We start from the raw sequence: 17,158 nt of genomic DNA, 5'->3' as shown, positions 1-17,158 counted from the left end.
TGGCTTAATGGTGATGGATGTGTTGGCTTAATGGTGATGGATGTGTTGGCTTAATGGTGATGGATGTGTTGGCTTAATGGTGATGGGTGTGTTGGCTTAATGGTGATGGATGTGTTGGCTTAATGGTGATGGATGTGTTGGGTTAATGGTGATGGATGTGTTGGCTTAATGGTGATGGATGTGTTGGCTTAATGGTGATGGATGTGTTGGCTTAATGGTGATGGATGTGTTGGCTTAATGGTGATGGGGGTGTTGGCTTAATGGTGATGGATGTGTTGGCTTAATGGTGATGGATGTGTTGGCTTAATGGTGATGGGGGTGTTGGCTTAATGGTGATGGATGTGTTGGCTTAATGGTGATGGATGTGTTGACAATGGTGATGGATGTGTTGGCTTAATGGTGATGGATGTGTTGGCTTAATGGTGATGGATGTGTTGGCTTAATGGTGATGGATGTGTTGGCTTAATGGTGATGGATGTGTTGGCTTAATGGTGATGGATGTGTTGGCTTAATGGTGATGGATGTGTTGGCTTAATGGTGATGGATGTGTTGGCTTAATGGTGATGGATGTGTTGGCTTAATGGTGATGGATGTGTTGGCTTAATGGTGATGGATGTGTTGGCTTAATGGTGATGGATGTGTTGGCTTAATGGTGATGGATGTGTTGGCTTAATGGTGATGGATGTGTTGGCTTAATGGTGATGGATGTTTTGGCTTAATGGTGATGGATGTGTTGGCTTAATGGTGATGGATGTGTTGGCTTAATGGTGATGGATGTGTTGGCTTAATGGTGATGGATGTGTTGGCTTAATGGTGATGGATGTGTTGGCTTAATGGTGATGGATGTGTTGGCTTAATGGTGATGGATGTGTTGGCTTAATGGTGATGGATGTGTTGGCTTAATGGTGATGGGGGTGTTGGCTTAATGGTGATGGATGTGTTGGCTTAATGGTGATGGATGTGTTGGCTTAATGGTGATGGATGTGTTGGCTTAATGGTGATGGATGTGTTGGCTTAATGGTGATGGATGTGTTGGCTTAATGGTGATGGATGTGTTGGCTTAATGGTGATGGATGTGTTGGCTTAATGGTGATGGATGTGTTGGCTTAATGGTGATGGATGTGTTGGCTTAATGGTGATGTATGTTTTGGCTTAATGGTGATGGATGTGTTGGCTTAATGGTGATGGATGTGTTGGCTTAATGGTGATGGATGTGTTGGCTTAATGGTGATGGATGTGTTGGCTTAATGGTGATGGATGTGTTGGCTTAATGGTGATGGATGTGTTGGCTTAATGGTGATGGATGTGTTGGCTTAATGGTGATGGATGTGTTGGCTTAATGGTGATGGATGTGTTGGCTTAATGGTGATGGATGTGTTGGCTTAATGGTGATGGATGTGTTGGCTTAATGGTGATGGATGTGTTGGCTTAATGGTGATGGATGTGTTGGCTTAATGGTGATGGATGTGTTGGCTTAATGGTGATGGATGTGTTGGCTTAATGGTGATGGATGTGTTGGCTTAATGGTGATGGATGTGTTGGCTTAATGGTGATGGATGTGTTGGCTTAATGGTGATGGATGTGTTGGCTTAATGGTGATGGATGTGTTGGCTTAATGGTGATGGATGTGTTGACAATGGAGATCGATGTGTTGGCTTAATGGTGATGGATGTGTTGGCTTAATGGTGATGGATGTGTTGGCTTAATGGTGATGGATGTGTTGGCTTAATGGTGATGGATGTGTTGGCTTAATGGTGATGGATGTGTTGGCTTAATGGTGATGGATGTGTTGGCTTAATGGTGATGGATGTGTTGGCTTAATGGTGATGGATGTGTTGGCTTAATGGTGATGGATGTGTTGGCTTAATGGTGATGGATGTGTTGGGTTAATGGTGATGGATGTGTTGGCTTAATGGTGATGGATGTGTTGGCTTAATGGTGATGGATGTGTTGGCTTAATGGTGATGGATGTGTTGGCTTAATGGTGATGGATGTGTTGGCTTAATGGTGATGGATGTGTTGGCTTAATGGTGATGGATGTGTTGGCTTAATGGTGATGGATGTGTTGGCTTAATGGTGATGGATGTGTTGGCTTAATGGTGATGGATGTGTTGGCTTAATGGTGATGGATGTGTTGGCTTAATGGTGATGGATGTGTTGGCTTAATGGTGATGTGGGTGTTGGCTTAATGGTGATGGATGTGTTGGCTTAATGGTGATGGATGTGTTGGCTTAATGGTGATGGATGTGTTGGCTTAATGGTGATGGATGTGTTGGCTTAATGGTGATGGATGTGTTGGCTTAATGGTGATGGATGTGTTGGCTTAATGGTGATGGATGTGTTGGCTTAATGGTGATGGATGTGTTGGCTTAATGGTGATGGATGTGTTGGCTTAATGGTGATGGATGTGTTGGCTTAATGGTGATGGATGTGTTGGCTTAATGGTGATGGTGGTGTTGGCTTAATGGTGATGGATGTGTTGGCTTAATGGTGATGGATGTGTTGGCTTAATGGTGATGGATGTGTTGGCTTAATGGTGATGGATGTGTTGGCTTAATGGTGATGGATGTGTTGGCTTAATGGTGATGGATGTGTTGGCTTAATGGTGATGGATGTGTTGGCTTAATGGTGATGGATGTGTTGGCTTAATGGTGATGGGGTGTTGACTTAATGGTGATGGGGTGTTGGCTTAATGGTGATGGATGTGTTGGCTTAATGGTGATGGGGTGTTGGCTTAATGGTGATGGATGTGTTGGCTTAATGGTGATGGATGTGTTGGCTTAATGGTGATGGATGTGTTGGCTTAATGGTGATGGATGTGTTGGCTTAATGGTGATGGATGTGTTGGCTTAATGGTGATGGATGTGTTGGCTTAATGGTGATGGATGTGTTGGCTTAATGGTGATGGATGTGTTGGCTGAATGTAGATGGATCTGTTGGCTTAATGGTGATGGATGTGTTGGCTTAATGGTGATGGATGTGTTGGCTTAATGGTGATGGATGTGTTGGCTTAATGGTGATGGGGGTGTTGGGTTAATGGTGATGGATGTGTTGGCTTAATGGTGATGGATGTGTTGGCTTAATGGTGATGGATGTGTTGGCTTAATGGTGATGGATGTGTTGGCTTAATGGTGATGGATGTGTTGGCTTAATGGTGATGGATGTGTTGGGTTAATGGTGATGGATGTGTTGGCTTAATGGTGATGGATGTGTTGGCTTAATGGTGATGGATGTGTTGGCTTAATGGTGAGATGTGGCTTAACAATGGTGAGAGATTGACATGGTGATGGATGGGGTAATGGTGATGGATGTGTTAATGGTGATGGATGGTCATGCAGTTTGTATATGGACCAGCCTCGTGTGTCATGCAGTATGTATGTGGACCAGCCTCGTGTGTCATGCAGTATGTATATGGACCAGCCTCGTGTGTCATGCAGTATGTATATGGACCAGCCTCGTGTGTCATGCAGTATGTATATGGACCAGCCTCGTGTGTCATGCAGTATGTATATGGACCAGCCTCGTGTGTCATGCAGTATGTACATGGACCAGCCTCGTTTGTCATGCAGAAAAAGAGATGATAGAGAGAGTCACTGGAGAGAATGTCATGCAGTATGTATATGGACCAGCCTCGTGTGTCATGCAGTATGTATATGGACCAGCCTCGTGTGTCATGCAGTATGTTTTCTGTCCGATATGTTTTGTCTTCCCAGAGCTGCCGTGACGGAGGCCGGACTCTTGTGGGACCGCGGAGATGCCGGGCCAAGCAGGGGAGACATCACGGAGAGTCACACCAAGATAGATAGGTCAATTTAGGTCAACATATGTCCTCAGTGTGTTAGTGAGGATAGGTTATCACTGGTTAGCTGTCTAATCATTGGGAGTGACTAGTTTGCAGAGCTCGGCAACATTATGGAATACTAAATGATATCAAGTGATTGTTTCTCGTCTTTAGTTCAGTCTATCCTCCTCCTCCTCCTCCTCCTCTCTGTCTATCTTCATCCTTTCCTTCCTTTTAATAAACAAGTTATCTTTTGCTTAATTAACGTTTATAACTCTTTCTGGTGGTCAAATCTTGCATCTCATTTCCTTATCGTCCATTCTCTCTCCTCCTCCTCCTCCTCCTCCTCTCTGTCTATCTTCATCCCTTCCTTCCTTTTAATTAATGTCTAAGTTATCCTTTGAGTGACGTTCTTTCTGGCGGTCAAATCTTGCATCCTATTTCCTATCGTCCATCTCTCTCTTCCTCCTTCTCCTCCTCCTCTGGCTATCTTCATCCCTTCCTTCCTTTTAATTAATGTCTAAGTTATCTTTTGCTCAAGGTTCTTTCCAGTGTATTTGTGGTGTCCGGCTCTGCTTGCTAGTTTGTTTTGTCACTGTATAATTGTCAATCCTAGTTTGTTTTGTCACTGTATAATTGTCAGTCCTAGTTTGTTTTGTCACTGTATAATTGTCAGTCCTAGTTTGTTTTGTCACTGTATAATTGTCAATCCTAGCTAGTTTTGTCACTGTATAATTGTCAGTCCTAGTTTGTTTTGTCACTGTATAATTGTCAATCCTAGTTTGTTTTGTCACTGTATAATTGTCAGTCCAAGTTTGTTTTGTCCCTGTATAATTGTCAGTCCTAGTTTGCTTTGTCCCTGTATGGTCGGTCCCAGCCAGGCGCCTCTTCCATGTAAAGATCTCGGCAGCTTCAAGCCTTGCCGATATCTCAATCCGTACGTGAATGTAAATTAACCGAAACCCTTGTTACTAAGCCCTGCACGGTGCTCTCTCACATAATGCTTCTTTAAATTTTGTCTCGCTGAACTTCCGGGGTTAATACTATATTTTGCCATTAGTTAACTCCCCGTGATGGCCAGTTTCATGTACTATATATAAGTAATTTGCCTTTTGCATGGCTATAATTCTGCATCCATGTCTAAGGCCCAGTTTCACAGTTCCTCATGATGGATTAGTAAGCTCCGAAACCAATACCAGAGCCTTTGAAATTTCCTTGTACGGTGTCTGGAGTTTATATTCAAGTTCACAAATTTGACGAGACTATACAGGAAAGGTCTTGTGTGTTTATGGTACGAAGGAAAGGGAGGAGAAGGGAGATGAGATTGAGAGAGGAGATCCTGTTTATAATCAAGTTCACAAATTTGACGAGACTATACAGGAAAGGTCTTGTGTGTTTATGCTACGAAGGAAAGGGAGGAGAAGGGAGATGAGATTGAGAGACGAGTGAGCTGAGATGGTGTTTATAATCAAGTTCACAAATTTGACGAGACTATACAGGAAAGGTCTTATATTGTCATGATACGAAGGAAAGGGAGGAGAAGGGAGATGAGATTGGGAGACGAGTGAGCTGAGATGGTGTTTATATTCAAGTTCACAAGTTTGACGAGACTATACAGGAAAGGTCTTGTATTGTCGTGATACGAAGGAAAGGGAGGTGAAGGGAGATGAGATTAGGAGACGAGTGAGCTGAGATGGTGTTTATATTCAAGTTCACAAGTTTGACGAGACTATACAGGAAAGGTCTTGTGTGTTTATGGTACGTAGGAAAGGGAGGGGAAGGGAGATGAGATTGAGAGACGAGTGAGCTGAGATGGTGTTTATATTCAAGTCCACAAATTTGACAACACAATACAGGAAAAGCTCTTTGTATTTAGTGTGTCATCGAAGACCGCGCCATTTAGAACAGTATGGGATTCTATAGCTTGGTTCGGGAGTGTTACAAAGACCATGATGGACTGTGGAAGCGGCCCTTAATGTTCCCTTTTCTAATATGCCTCTCTGTTTTTGCAGGATGCCGCGGACGGACCATGCAGAGGACTCATCGCGACGACACCGACGGTTTGGTTAAGTGGGTTTTCTTGTGTGTGCGTCTGTGTGTGAATGGCAGGCCTGTCGTATGATTGTGTGTGTGTGTGCGTTGGCGTTATGCCTTCGCGCTATTATTTTGTTAGGATGTATTTTTGTGTGTGTGAACTTTTTGCACGTAATCTTTTTTTATACCCATAGCTAGCGTTTGTTTGTGTGGCAGTGTTCCGGGAGATGGGCGCCGGGGGACATGGGCTTGGGGAGGCGCACGTGACCTCCTCTGTCCGTGACCTCTTCAGCTGGGGAGACCGGTAAGCATTTTGATATAGTTGTGTGGATAATGGATATTGTTTTTTACAGCTAAAGAAACCGCTCTAGGGCAATAAGAAAATAGGTTTAGAAAAAGCCTGTTAACCCCTTCCCGGCGGCAGGGGAGACGTATGTTCTACCCACCAAAAAATAGTCTCTGTATAGACGCTGTTGATGTTCATCTGTAGTGCGGCCTGATGAACGAGCCTCCCATAACCCACTTAGCCAGGGGGGCACCTCTCTGGCCGACTCGGTAAGGAGTGGCTCTCCCGTCACGCTGGTCACGGGTTCAATCCCAGGCAGCCGGGGAATACCCTCTCCCTGTGGTGATTACCTTCCCGTGTGTTTGGATACACGCAGAGGACGTGTGGGACCGAGAGAGTAATAGAAAAAAAGAGAATAGAAAATCTCGTCATTAAACATCCATATGTGTGTATAGATTCCCCGCAAGTGGGCATTCCAGAGTGACGTTTCTATATCGACTCTGCCGCAAAACTGAACCAACATTTACATCTATATATAGATGTTATTTAACCATTTTGTTGCTAGGCGCTCGCAACGAGACTATCCCCTCAGGCGCGCTCGGACACCCCAGCAGGGGAAGGGAATCTCTCTTAACCGCTGTATCTCACAAACTATTCATCACAGTTTCAAAACAAAACCATCATTGGAAAGAGGAGGCCAAGATCTATAAGATTCAGTAATGTAAGCCTCTCCTGCGAACATACAGGCACGTTGAGGGGGTGTTGCCCGTGAAGACGTACATTTCTACGTGCGCGACGGTCAGCCGTAAGGCAACTACTGTAGATTTCTTGATGACGGGGTGCTGGCAGGGCAGTATTGACAGCTGAAAAATGTACAACTATTTGGTCAAAGAATCCGTCAGGTGAAGCTATGTAAAAATGTCGCTATATTGGACAAGAACATCCACCAGTTGCTCGTCCGTAGATTTGCCGCGCTGGGCTGACATGATTTTCCACCAAGTTTAGTATAAAACACACTCAATTGGCAATCCTGTGTTGTTGTGAGATTTAGTGCTGGAACACTCTCATACGCGGGAGATTTGAGTGCGGCTGGGTGTCGCAGTGAGCGTTTAGCACCACCAGCAAATACGCCTAATGCCCGCTGCAGCGTTTATCAATGAAAGGGTTAAGTTAGACTGGTTATATATATATTGATACATTCAAATGAAGGTTTAGAGTGTAACCACTGATGGTACATGAGTCAGGATCATCAAAATCATCCAAAAATCAGCACCTATATCCTCGGCTACCAAAGGAGTCATTTCCTCCGGCTCAAGAGGTCTCTTTCTCCCTGACATGATAGACTATGATAATAAAAGAAACCTGGAAAAAATGCAAAAGTTCCCAGTGTCAGCTGATGTGCGTTGTATGGGCGGCGGCCTGATGAACATGAACGAGCCCCCCCCCACCACTTAAGGGGGGGCTCCTCCTTCTTGACTCGGTATGAGTGGCCGTCACGCTGGTCGGTCGTTCAATCCCGGGGCAGCCAGCGGCGAATACCCTGTCTTGATTAAATTTAATTGTTATTTCGATACACGCAGGACGCGTTGAAAAATATAGGGAAGAGAAAAAAAAAGAGTTGTGGGGCATTACACATATCCAACAAACCACAAGGGTGACTGTCCTTGAGAGGCAATGTCGGCAAGTGTCCAGGGGTTTGAGATGCCTAATAATAATTTATTTTGTTCATTTTGTCAGTAGTAAGGAATCGTCTATTTTTTTGGGGGGTCGGCCCAGCCCGTTCTGGCGCAGGCGAGTGTTTATAGTGGCGCCATGATACTATCTAATGTGGGCAAATGAGAGCAAACGTCTATACACAGACGCGCCGACAAAAAGTCCCAATTTCCAAACGTCACTATATAGATCCTCCGCCGGGAAGGGCTTAACCCGTGGGCGTCGGCAACGGGAAAGCCGAGAAGTGGCCGAGAAAAGTCAACATTACACAGCATTTTGAGACACAGAAAAGAGCATGGAACGTACATCAGAGTACCTTTTTTTATTTATTTATTTATTTATTTATTTTTTTTTTTACATCATTGCCTGTCGCGCCGGTAGGCATCTTCCTGGTGGGGCCTGATGGTCGGCGAGTGTTTATAGTGGCGCCATCTTGCTCCTCTCATAACCACAAAGCCATTAAGAATATTTCCTTCTGCTCAAACTCCATTCTGTTTGTGTGGTGTTTGTCACAAAATAAACAGTCTTGTGGCATCTAGCTGAGAGTCACTTGTTGTCAAATGCAGAGAATTTGACAAGTGGTTACTGTATGGATAGCTAATTCAGTCTGCCATGACCTTACAGCACCACCCATGACAAAAAGCCCACCTCAAGATCACTCACCCACCACAATGACCCGGGGCATGCATGGTGGGTTGCGCTGTGCCACCATCGCCTAGAATTAGCTCGAATTGTGGGTTTTATGGCAAGCCCATTTTAGGGTCCACCATACCACAGCCATGACTCGTGAAAGCCCAGAAAAGAGTCTGCCGATGTTCTCAGGTTAATCGCTACTCCTTCAGAGACAAAAGTTATGAGCGGCTGAAAGGGAGGTCAGTTTCGGGAGGAGAGGCGTCTCGATACGTCATTCCTCGTGAGAGAATTCAAGTCGAAGGCAGGAGGAGATATAGACACAGGAAGGGTGCCCCAGAGTTTACCAGTGTAAGGGATGAAAGAATGAAGATGTTGGTTAACTCTTGCATAATGGGTTTGGACAGTATAGGGATGAAAGAGTGGAGATGCTGGTTAACTCTTGCATAATGGGTTTGGACAGTATAGGGATGAAAGAGTGGAGATGCTGGTTGACTCTTGCATAATGGGTTTGGACAGCACAGGGATGAAAGAATGAAGATGTTGGTTAACTCTTGCATAATGGGTTTGGACAGTATAGGGATGAAAGAGTGAAGATGCTGGTTGACTCTTGCATAATGGGTTTGGACAGTATAGGGATGAAAGAGTGAAGATGCTGGTTGACTCTTGCATAATGGGTTTGGACAGTACAGGGATGAAAGAATGAAGATGCTGGTTAACTCTTGCATAATGGGTTTGGACAGTATAGGGATGAAAGAGTGAAGATGCTGGTTGACTCTTGCATAATGGGTTTGGACAGCACAGGGATGAAAGAATGAAGATGCTGGTTAACTCTTGCATAAGGGGTTTGGACAGTATAGGGATGAAAGAGTGGAGATGCTGGTTGACTCTTGCATAATGGGTTTGGACAGTACAGGGATGAAAGAATGAAGATGCTGGTTGACTCTTGCATAATGGGTTTGGACAGCACAGGGATGAAAGAATGAAGATGCTGGTTAACTCTTGCATAATGGGTTTGGACAGTATAGGGATGAAAGAGTGGAGATGCTGGTTGACTCTTGCATAATGGGTTTGGACAGCACAGGGATGAAAGAATGAAGATGCTGGTTAACTCTTGCATAAGGGGTTTGGACAGTATAGGGATGAAAGAGTGGAGATGCTGGTTAACTCTTGCATAATGGGTTTGGACAGTATAGGGATGAAAGAGTGGAGATGCTGGTTGACTCTTGCATAATGGGTTTGGACAGTACAGGGATGAAAGAATGAAGATGTTGGTTAACTCTTGCATAATGGGTTTGGACAGTATAGGGATGAAAGAGTGGAGATGCTGGTTGACTCTTGCATAATGGGTTTGGACAGTACAGGGATGAAAGAATGAAGATGTTGGTTAACTCTTGCATAATGGGTTTGGACAGTATAGGGATGAAAGAGTGGAGATGCTGGTTGACTCTTGCATAATGGGTTTGGACAGCACAGGGATGAAAGAATGAAGATGCTGGTTAACTCTTGCATAATGGGTTTGGACAGTATAGGGATGAAAGAGTGGAGATGCTGGTTGACTCTTGCATAATGGGTTTGGACAGCACAGGGATGAAAGAATGAAGATGCTGGTTAACTCTTGCATAATGGGTTTGGACAGTATAGGGATGAAAGAGTGGAGATGCTGGTTAACTCTTGCATAAGGGGTTGGACAGTATAGGGATGAAAGAATGAAGATGCTGGTTAACTCTTGCATAAGGGGTTGGACAGTATAGGGTATATGTAAGTAGTATTTGTATATGTGTGAAAAATTATTTAAATGGATATATAATGTTAGGAATTGCAAAAATGATTATATATGCATAATAGAGGAGATCAGTGATGATTTGACCATTTTTAGTTTAAGAAAAATTCAATTAAGTATGGAAGAGACAGAGATGGAATTTATACATTCTTAAAAATACTTAAAACTACTTATCCTCCCTAATTTCTATCTTTCCCATACTTAATTAAATTTTGGCATTACAATTTTGTTGACCTTAACCCGGTGGTAGCAGCAGGGATCATGTTTCTTAATGGTCCCTCCAAGCGAGAAAAATTTAAAAAATCACCCTCACACAAACCATTTCATAATATATATCAAAGCATTTGTGATCAGATTATGCATCATCTATTTTGGGGAGTTTAAATCATGGCACAAATTTGGCCCGTCGCTGCTACACGGTAAAGCCACAAATTTGGCCCATCGCTGCTTCACAGTAAAGCCACAAATTTGGCCCATCGCTGCTTCACAGTAAAGCCACAAATTTGGCCCATCGCTGCTTCACAGTAAAGCCACAAATTTGGCCCATCGCTGCTTCACAGTAAAGCCACAAATTTGGCCCGTCGCTGCTACACGGTAAAGCCACAAATTATAGCCGGGAGCATTCTGGACCATCTAGAAAAGCATAATTTAATTCATGATTCACAGCATAGGTTCACAAAGGATAGGTCTTGCCTTACACTAACCTGTTGTTCTTCTACACTAAAGTAATCGAGGCGGTTGACCGAGATGAAAACTATGACATATTGTATCTAGATTTCAGTAAAGCGTTTGACAAAGTCCCTCATCACTGGCTATTACTAAAATTACAGGCTCACGGCGTAGCTGGTAAAGTTTTGAACTGGATCAGGGCGTGCCTCAGTGGTAGGAAGCAGAGAGTGCTAATCAATGGTAAAAAATCTGAATGGGGCAGTGTTACGAGTGGAGTCCCTCAGGGGTCGGTGCTGGGTCCTTTGCTTTTTATTATTTACATCAATGACTTGGACAGGAATTAGTAGTGACGTCAGCAAGTTCACAGATGATACCAAGATCGGTAGTGTAATCCAGTCAGACCGTTTTCCAGGATGAGCTTGACAGACTATATGATTGGGCGGGGAAGTGGCAGATGGAATTCAATGTTGGGAGGTGTAGCATTCTGAGTGTAGGCAGGAACAACCCCTCACACAATTACTCCTTAAATGGCACTCCTCTAAGCAGGTCTGGGCTTGAGAGAGACTTAGGAGTCCTAGTGAGCGCTGACCTCCGTCCTAGGGCTCAATGCATTCAGGCCAAAAATTGGGCCAACAGAGTACTTGGTTTCATCTCAAGGAGCGTAAGCAATAGGAGCGCTGAAGTCATCCTCAAACTTTACTTAGCACTAGTTAGACCTCATCTCGATTATGCGGTTCAGTTCTGGTCCCCCTACTATAGAATGGATATCAAGGTGTTAGAATCTGTACAGAGGAGGATGACAAAGATGATTCAGGGGGTGAGAAACTTGCCTTATGAAGACAGGCTGAAGCAGTTAAATCTACACTCGCTAGAAAGGCGAAGGTTGCGAGGAGACTTGATCGAAGTCTATAAATGGATGAAGGGATTTAATAAAGGGGATGTCAATAGGATTTTGATAGTAAAAGAGCCAGGTAGGATGCGTGGCAATGGTTTTAAGTTAAACAAATTCAGATTCAACAAAGACATAGGCAAGAATTGGTTTACTAACAGAGTGGTGGATGAGTGGAACAGGCTTGGGGGCCATGTTGTGGGTGCCAATACCATAGATACATTCAAGAAGAGGTTAGATAAAGCCATGGCCTTGTATAGCCTAACCAGCCTATTTTTGGGGGGTTTAAATATCATGGCACAAACTTGACCCGTCGCTGCTACACGGTAAAGCCACAAACTTGGCCCATCGCTGCTACACGGTAAAGCCACAAACTTGGCCCATCGCTGCTGCCGGGTTAATGGAGCAGCCACCTGTGTCTGAGCCAAGATGTCTGGATGTCTCCGCCGCTGCCTCTCCGCATGTCTGAGTCTCCCTGTACTTCCAGCGTGTTGCCCTGGCTGGAGAGACACGTTGATGGAGGTGGCCGCGTGTGTCACCCTTTGCCTGTATCCTCTGGCGCCCAGGTAAACAATGATAATGATTATGATAATACCAATAATAGTAATGAATATAACAATACCAATAATAGTAATGAAATGATAGTCGGTCAAATAACGAGATCATTAAATACTGTTGCTCTTGTATAATTTTCATAGTGTGTCTAATTCTCCGTCAGTCTCCTGGGTTGTGTCTAAGTCGGTCTTGTTCTTTCAGAGGCGCGTAAGTGGAGAGCATCGGCGCAGCGCGGGAGCAGCACGTCAGGGTGTAGGGTGTTTGTTTAGCTGGTGTAGGGTGTTAGGGTGTTAGGGTGTTAGGTGTAACAACGGTTGGCTCTTTCACAGAACGGGTGTGATTCCGTTCTGCGTTTGAGTCTTCCACCTTCAGACGGTCTCCCTCCGAGATGTCTGAAGTTTTTTTGTCGGTTTTCTCCGTAGGAGGAAGCCGACTCTAGCTACTCTGGCCTCTCTTCCGGGGGCCAGAGCGGTCGGGCTCTGCTTGGCCAGGCGTTGCCTTTCGCGTTGTCTCCGCCGACGTTTTGCCAGACTCTTCCGTAAGGTTGAGCCTGGCTTTTTTATTAGGTGGATCAGGCTGCCTTCTTCCAAGGAGTCTGATGGGAGTGGAGTCTTTTTTTTGGTGTATGTCTGTGGGTGCTCAGTGGGTAAGGGAGGGTGGGGTAGAATGGTTGGTGGGCTGGAAGTGGGTTGGGGGATGAGCCTCCTGGGATTTGGGTTGTGTCGAGCCTTACCGCCTGGTGTGTTGGGTAAACCTTCACGCCAGGGGGGGGGTGCCAAGACCATATCCATCTCCTGGGCAGGGCGATTCCCCTTTCCCATGCTAACTGGCCCTCCTCCGTCTGCCTCCCCAAACCCCCGCTGAGTGCTTGTGTGTGTTATTTTATTTAGGATGTCTTTTTTTTCTATGCCTTTTTCCCGTGTGTTTATACCCAATAGCTAGCGTGTGTGTGTGTGTGTGGCAGTCCGGAGGCGCGTGCAGCGAGGACATCACATCACGTCACTACGGTATATCCACGGTATTTGGTTTAGTGTGTGCTGTGTGTGTTTGTGTGTGTGATGGCAGGCCTGCCGTGTGTTTGACCTTTTGCTGTGTGTTGCTGTGTGACTGCTAGGATTTCATTTCTATGTATGTTTTTTTCCCCATAACCCCCTTCCTCCCTAGCTCTTTAGCTGTTGTCCCTGGCGAGGCGCTGGGTGGATGCTGCCGGGCGACCAACGGCGGTGGCGGTGTGCAACGCGGGAGCTGCTGAGGTTTGAGTAGCACTACGGTGCGGGTTATGTAGGGTGTGTGAGTTTTTTTTTTGTGTGAGTGTCTTTTTTTTGTGTGGGGTGTTGGCGGGGGACTTAGCTAATCACTGTGTCAGGAAGGCATGGGCGTGGCCGTCTGTCCATCAGGCCGACGGGCGGGTGTGCCACCTGGCAGTCAGGCTAGCAGGTGACAGGCAAGCCATCTGGTGGTCAGGCTGTCAGTCGGGCCATCAGATAGGTAGGCAGGCCACCTTGCGGTCGGGTTGTCGGGCGGGCACCCCACCCTCGGTCAGGTAGGCAGGCAGCAGCGTCTACGCTGAGCCGTACGGCTACACGTACGAACGCACGGAACCCGTACGCTACGTTCCGCTGCACTGACGCTCGTCGTACCTCTGCTCGCACGCTTGCGGGCGGGTTGGGGGCGGGGGGCGGATGGGCGGACGGGCGGGCGTACGTGGGAACGGGCGGGCGGACGGGTGGTCGGGCGGGTAGGGAGTCGGAGCAACGCTTGAAAGACGCGCAGATAGATGTCAGATTCTCCCGTAGGGAGGTCTGGCAAGGTGATAGTTTAGGCGGCGGAGTTGTACGCGGGCCAGTCTGTGTTACAGCTTTGCCGCCAGGGTAGCTCCTTCCGAGCTGCCCAAACTGAGGACCAGTTTTCCTCACAGGAGGAGGCTGGTGGGGCCTAGGGTGTTAGGGGTACAACGGTTGGCTCTTTCACAGAACGGGTGTGTTCCGTTCTGCGTTTGAGTCTGCCGCCTTTGGGCGTCTCCCTCTGAGATGTCGGTTAGGATTTCTTTTTTTTATATGTCCGTGTGTGTAACTGTTGCCTTTTAGCCTGTTGTGTTCCTGAGCAGCAAGAAGAGGCGGCTGTGGTGACCCGCCCGATGCGGAAGGCTTCTGGGCCCTGTCGGCGGGGGCGCACCTCTCTGGCTGACTGGTTGACCAGGCTTTGACCAGGTGGCCAGGGAGGCGCATCCTCGCTGGGCGGGGTCTGGGGGCCCTCCGTCTTGGGGAGGTCGCTGCAGCAGGAGGAGGTAACTACTGGTGGTTTTGTAAGGCATTGTGGTTGAGAGCACCTTGCAGCTGTAACGCGAATTTCGTTCCGTAATAAACAATGTACCGCCATGCTGCCTGTCCTTCCTCCCTCCCAGCACTGTGTACGTCTGTGTGTGTGTGTCTTAATTCTCCCTCACTGCACTGTGCGTACGTCTGTGTGTGTGTGTTGCTCTGTCTCTGTCTTTCTCTGTCTCTGTCTGTCTCTCTATCTCTCAATCTCTCTCTGTCTTTCTCTCTCTATCTAGTTAGTAAAGAACAGGCAACGTTTACCATGGAAGACTCTACAGTGTACATCCCAACCCTCTACGGCCGTTGCTGCTCCACCCGGGCATTACCACATCCACCCGGGTCTACAAGAAACCTCCACGGCCGAGCCTCAACCACAGAACACACCGCTACCGTTGATGAGGTTCCACGCCCCGGACTACCGCCATGTTAGCCTCGATAATAGTCCTCGGCGCACTTATTCTGAGACGTCTAGGTGAGTGAGTGCCCTAATTGCCTTCATGGATAATATCACAGGTATCCAATGATTCAGGTGTGATGTCAGATATTTTTGTTATTGTGTCGTAAATATCCAGAGATTATTTCCGAGTCGCTGACTGTTCATCGCACACAGTTTGCCTTTGAGTAAAAACACTAATTAATTAATATCCATGATCGGTTAGGTTACGAACTCCCTCGATTTCAGACTGGAAAGCTACACAACACCGGTCATCCGCTGAGTGGTTGAATTCCTGGTCTACCCGCCCCTGGAGGAGTGGTCGATTGCCTGGTCTACCGTGGATGTGAGTGGTTGATTCCCTGGTCTACCCCTGGATGACGCAGCTGTTCCTATGCAGGGGAAGACTCACACAAGCGATAAGGTAAGGTTTTAATTACTGGGTTTACAAGAGGTTTTAATGGCTGGGTTCAAGAGAGGTTTTAATAGCTGGGTTCAAGAGAGGTTTTAATAGCTGGGTTCAAGAGAGGTTTTAATAGCTGGGTTTACAAGAGGTTTTAATAGCTGGGTTCAAGAGAGGTTTTAATAGCTGGGTTTACAAGAGAGGTTTTAATAGCTGGGTTCAAGAGAGGTTTTAATAGCTGGGTTCAAGAGAGGTTTTAATAGCTGGGTTCAAGAGAGGTTTTAATAGCTGGGTTTACAAGAGGTTTTAATAGCTGGGTTTACAAGAGAGGTTTTAATAGCTGGGTTCAAGAGAGGTTTTAATAGCTGGGTTTACAAGAGGTTTTAATAGCTGGGTTTACAAGAGGTTTTAATAGCTGGGTTTACAAGAGGTTTTAATAGCTGGGTTTACAAGAGGTTTTAATAGCTGGGTTTACAAGAGAGGTTTTAATAGCTGGGTTTACAAGAGGTTTTAATAGCTGGGTTTACAAGAGGTTTTAATAGCTGGGTTTACAAGAGGTTTTAATAGCTGGGTTTACAAGAGGTTTTAATAGCTGGGTTCAAGAGGTTTTAATAGCTGGGTTTACAAGAGAGGTTTTAATAGCTGGGTTCAAGAGAGGTTTTAATAGCTGGGTTTACAAGAGGTTTTAATAACTGGGTTTACAAGAGGTTTTAATAGCTGGGTTTACAAGAGGTTTTAATAGCTGGGTTTACAAGAGAGGTTTTAATAGCTGGGTTTACAAGAGAGGTTTTAATAGCTGGGTTTACAAGAGAGGTTTTAATAGCTGGGTTTACAAGAGAGGTTTTAATAGCTGGGTTTACAAGAGGTTTTAATAGCTGGGTTTACAAGAGGTTTTAATAGCTGGGTTTACAAGAGAGGTTTTAATAGCTGGGTTTACAAGAGGTTTTAATGGCTCTCAGGGTAAGGAGTGTTCTGATATGATGCCTCCCCGCCCCCCAGCACCTGTCGGCCCTGGAGACTCCCCCCTGAGCCTGACGGTGGAGCTGTGGGCCCTGCACCAGACCCCCACACCCCCCACACCACCCACAGCAGGGGCAGGGCGTTGAGACTCCCCCCACAGGCTAAGACAGGGAGGGACTTGAAGATCCAGGTTTTTGTCACATGGTATTTGGGAGCAGCGAGTAGCAGGCTTTTTTTTTTTAATATAGTTTCCTTTTTTGTGTGTGCCCTTGAGCTGTCTCCTTTGTTGTAGAAAATAAATGCTTGACAAGGCTTTCATAGGTGTTTGGGGCATTTCCAGGGGTAGTTTAATGACCCTGGTGGTAGTCTGACCCTTCCTCTGCGCAATGAACTTGAAAGAACGCTCATAAAAACATAGATATTAACCCAGTAGCAGCGGGGATCATGTTTCTTAATGGTCCCTCCAAGCGAGAAAAATGAGAAAAAATCACCCCTCACACAAACCATTTCATAATATATATCAAAGCATTTGTGATCAGATTATGTATCATCTATTTTTGGGGGTTTATATCATGGTACAAATTTGGCCTGTCGCTGCTACATGGTAAAGCCACAAATTTGGCCCGTCGCTGCTACCGGGTTAACCTCATTATCATGTTAAAATCCCTGTATCTCACTGTTATCTTCCTCTCTATATTATTTGT

General features: G+C 45.8%; 1 long non-coding RNA gene across 2 annotated transcripts; it reads left to right on the top strand.

Annotated features, from left to right (window-relative positions):
- Positions 1-4,843: 4,843 nt before the first annotated feature.
- On the top strand, positions 4,844-17,158 carry LOC126989141 (uncharacterized). 2 transcript variants are annotated; one of them, XR_007742921.1, is made up of 6 exons: positions 4,844-5,166; positions 5,405-6,119; positions 12,273-12,351; positions 12,542-15,130; positions 15,341-15,515; positions 16,494-17,158. It is a non-coding gene; the product is annotated as an uncharacterized LOC126989141 (long non-coding RNA). The 2 variants fall into 2 exon arrangements; XR_007742920.1 differs by having other exon boundaries at positions 4,847-6,119; positions 16,494-16,664.

The sequence above is a fragment of the Eriocheir sinensis genome, unplaced genomic scaffold (genome assembly GCF_024679095.1).
Source record: "Eriocheir sinensis breed Jianghai 21 unplaced genomic scaffold, ASM2467909v1 Scaffold1070, whole genome shotgun sequence".
NCBI classification, from domain to species: Eukaryota; Metazoa; Arthropoda; class Malacostraca; order Decapoda; family Varunidae; genus Eriocheir; species Eriocheir sinensis.
Note: the sequence above shows the minus strand (reverse complement) of the source record. Positions and strands in the feature narration are given on the sequence as shown.